This window comes from Chrysochloris asiatica, unplaced genomic scaffold (assembly GCF_000296735.1).
Source record: "Chrysochloris asiatica unplaced genomic scaffold, ChrAsi1.0 scaffold00080, whole genome shotgun sequence".
Classification (NCBI taxonomy): Eukaryota; Metazoa; Chordata; class Mammalia; order Afrosoricida; family Chrysochloridae; genus Chrysochloris; species Chrysochloris asiatica.
The window spans coordinates 724,672-728,783 of record NW_006408598.1 but is presented as its reverse complement, the minus strand read 5'-3'; the positions used below and the strand labels follow the sequence as shown (position 1 = coordinate 728,783).

The 4,112-nt window shown below is 40.7% G+C and overlaps 1 pseudogene; it reads right to left on the bottom strand.

Annotated features, from left to right (window-relative positions):
• Positions 1 to 2,863: 2,863 nt before the first annotated feature.
• LOC102816886 lies at positions 2,864 to 3,799 on the bottom strand (annotated as a pseudogene).
• Between the last annotated feature and the right edge of the window lie 313 nt (positions 3,800 to 4,112).

Sequence of the window (4,112 nt, the reverse complement as noted above, 5' to 3'; positions counted from 1 at the left end):
GATATATTTTGGTTAAAATCTTTAAACTTTTAACCAAAGAATATCCCTGAATTCTGATCAAAACGGTGAACACGCTGAACAGAATTTCAAATTCCCATGTTTCTCTAGACTTTCTGGAACCATGGAGGGTGGAGAAACCCGTGAAACTACTGCCCTGTTCAGCATGTTCTCCATCTTGATCAGTATTTTTCTATGAAATCTTTTATAAAAATGTTCGGTAATGGTAGCTGGGCACCATCTAATTCTGGCCTCATGGCAAAGGAGGCAGTTGTTCATTGGGTTTATTATTTTTATTGGAATAATAAATATATGTTTTAATTTCTAACACAGCAAATAGTGATAGGCATACATGGTCTAAAGCTTATTTAAGTTGTCAGTAATTTTTAAGAGTATAAAGAGGTTTGAGAACAAAAAATTTGCAAACCTCTGTCTTAATTAAGACAAAGACCTAGAATGGGGGCTCCCTACCCAAAGGTGTCCTGGTGTGGCACTGTTGGTTAGTGTAACATGCCAGACTGCAAAGCCGTTCAAACTGCAAGCTTGGTGATGCAAGCTCACCAGCTGCTCCACGAAACCCTATACAGGGTTGCTTTGGGTCTAAATGGACTTAATGGCACTTAACAACAACAACCCCTAGATATATGTTAGCAAAAATATTGTCTAATAGGAACTTGCTATGTTAAGACTCACCCGAGATGAAGTTGTATGCTGTGTGCATTACCTCAGACCTATGGAAAATGAAAGAGCTAATACAGAGATAATGCTACCATAGCAGAGACCTAGAAGGCCCACATGGTGAAGGCCCAGGTGTTTGAAGAGACAAAAGCTGGGGATTGTTGCGGTCAAGTGCTGTCCAGTGACTTTTGACTCATAGCAAGCCTGTATAGTGTTCCAAGGAGCAGCTGGTTTTAACTGCTGACCTCAGAGTTAGCAATCTAGTGCTTATCCTATAGTGCCACAACAGAATAACACAGGAATATTTATTGGAAATATATAAAAACATCAGACTGCCAACTCATAACACCTATCCTGTGCAGCCAGGCACATAGTCCTTCCTACTAAAGGTGTGGCACAGGATCAACAGTGGACTGCAAATCACAAGGTCAGCAGTTCAAACCCACCAGCTGCTCCTTGGAAACCCTATACAGGGTTGCAATTAGTCAGAACTGACTCAACAACACTTAACAACAACTAGAGGTGGGAGGCTTATTCGTGGGAGAAAGTGAATCAAGGAGAGTTCAAACTTAGGGACCCAGGCATATAAGAGAATGGCAGTAAAGCTTCAGACTGAAAACAGAGGTATTAAAGAAAAGCCTATAATGGTGGGTCTTCAAATCCATTCCTCAGATCTCTAAACATTTACAACCCCAATCAGGGTATTATCTGTGATAACATTTCACTCTCTGACCCTAACTAGTCCATCTGTCATTAACATCCAATGAATTTTACTGCTAAAATATTTCTCAAATTAACTTCTTCCAGTATCTCCCTGTTGTGAGTTATTCTCCATTTTCACACTGGCTATTACAATAGTCTCTGTGCTTTCTTACGTCCTGGTCTTTCTAGATCCGTGGTCAGAGTCATATCTGACTAGAGCAGTGGCTTCCAATGCTTTTAAATATTCTCTTGGGCATATTCAGTCAACACTTATATCATCTTGAAGTGATGATAATTTTGTCAGTTCTTATTTTCAACTCTTACTTACATTATTAGGTAGAACTTCCAGAACAATTTAAATAATAATAGTGTTGGCAAGTATCCTTTCTTTGTTCCTGATTTTAATAGGGATGCCACTTGTGTTTTGTTGCTGTAAGTATGCTTTGCTGTTCATTTCAGTTAAATTGCTTTGGCTTACTAATTTTAAAAATCAGAAAAAGTAAAAGTTTATCACATTCCTTTTCAACATGCATTAAAATTACCTGTGATTTTATTTCCCAGTTTATTAATATAGTATAATTCATTTAACCATCCTTTACTGAGCAGGTCATGGCATGGACTGTTTTATGCGCTGAAGATACAGCAATCTATAAAACAGCCAAAGTCTTTGCCTCAAGGAAAGATTATATACAAGATGGGGAGAGAAAAATGAAGCAAAATCAATACAAGGGAGGTTTAAAATTTATGGAAAAATTGAATTAAAAAATAATGGAATAAAAATAAAAATTAAACCAACATTTATTGAGCACCTACAAGATTGCTTATTATAGAGTCCAGTTCATTTGTCAATAGTAGACTATCACTGCCCCAGAATAGTGCATCTCTTCTGTGTGTGAGGGGGCCTCAAAGCAGTCTGTGGGAAAACGGAATTAGAAGATAATGGAATTTTCCCACGAACTTTTTGAAGCCCCCTTGTATGTATGTATAGTTGAGGATGTTAGCTAGGTTTATTTACTTTTGAAGCAGCTTGGAGGAGTCTTATCTACTCTTCTTCAGTTGGCTTGTTGTATAAAGCGTCTCTGAAAGCAGATACAAGGATCCCAGGTATGTTCGAAGTATGCCTTCTCTGAAGACACTTAGAAGCTTAATTTTCTTCTTGTTGTTGTTATGTGGCGTGGAGTCGGTTCCGACTCATAGCGACCCTGTACAGGATTTCCGAGGCTTTAAATCTTTACGGGAGCAGAAAGCCACATCTTTTTCCCACGTAACAGCTGGTAGTTTCGAACTGCTGACTTTACGGTTCGCAGCCCGATTCGTAACCACGGTATTATTATTGCTTTGTTCATTCAAGGAAAACTTTGGGGCATAAAAGTGGAACTGAGATTTTCAAACAGTTCTCTAGAAACTGTACTTTGGTCTCTAGGCTTCTGAGTCCTTAGGAATGAAATCGGTTCCCTTGTTTATGTTCCCGATGGTTTAGCTTATCTTAAAATAAAAATGGCAAGAAAGCTTTCCTATGTTTTGGGTAGGAGACAAACTTGCTTTTGTAGAATTTATGGCTGAGGAAAGCGGCCAGGGCCTGGCTGAAGAAGACGTATGTTACCACCAGCCACCAAGTTATGTTGTAAAACCCAAAGGTGACGCCCAAGGAAATGTAGCTCATCAGCTCTGATAAGTAGTTAGGGGAAGAGACATACTCAAACCAATCTCCAAAAGGAATTCAGTGGTTACAGTGAATGACCACTCCTGTTTTGTTCTTCCTGAGATGCCGAGAATTACATGGTACTTGTGCTGACGGACAGAGGACCAGATGAACATCATCATCCCAAGGATATGGAACCACCACGCTTGCATCAAAAGATTTTTCCCTATTACATAGACATTCTGACCATCCAGTGGCACTTGGCTCAGCATGGTGAGGCCGATGATGACATAGTAAGCAAGTCCAAACCAGTACTGCATGATGTGCATTACGCTATTGTAGAAGACAATGACATAGAAGCCCTCCAAGTGTCTTCGCAAGTTGCGCAGCCACAGAAATGCCATTACTAAGAATGCAGACAGCTTACCTCCTCGGCACTGGGCAGCCCCCAGAATTCTGAGCAAACCATGAAGCCAGTTTGGAAACGGCGCTCCTAGGAACAGAGACTGAATAAGGCACCAGAGCAGGAAACCATTCCACACCATGGAGGTGATATGGAAATGTGGAAAGTACCTCGGGGATATCAAAGGCCCAGCACATGGCTGGGCATTGCGGCCAGTACACTTGGTTTTCCAATAGAGGATCAGGCCCTGGAAAAACAGGCAGCCTAAGAGCAGGCTGGCCACACCAGCAGGAGCAGCAGGAAAGCAGCGGCCAGTGCAAGCCATGGCGCGCGCAGCAGGTTCAGTGCGGAGAGCTTGGCCCCGCCCAGGAAGCCATGGCCGGAGCAACGGGTCTCCACGCACCCTGCGCCGCCAAAAATCATGGAATTTTTACACAATTAAAAAAAATTTTCCTCATATGGAGTAGCTGTAAGTACCCTGAAGAAAAATGAAGCAGGGTAAGGAAGCAGAAAGGTAAAGTGTATTATTTACCAATATCAAGTTACAGGAATGTATTCCTAATGTTAAAATATATATTTTGAGTTAAAGTTACCTATTTGCTTATATTTAATACCTCTCAATTTTCCAAAATTTAATTTAAAGTAAAAATCAGTATTCATGGAGTCCTGATGTGGCACTGTGGGATAACG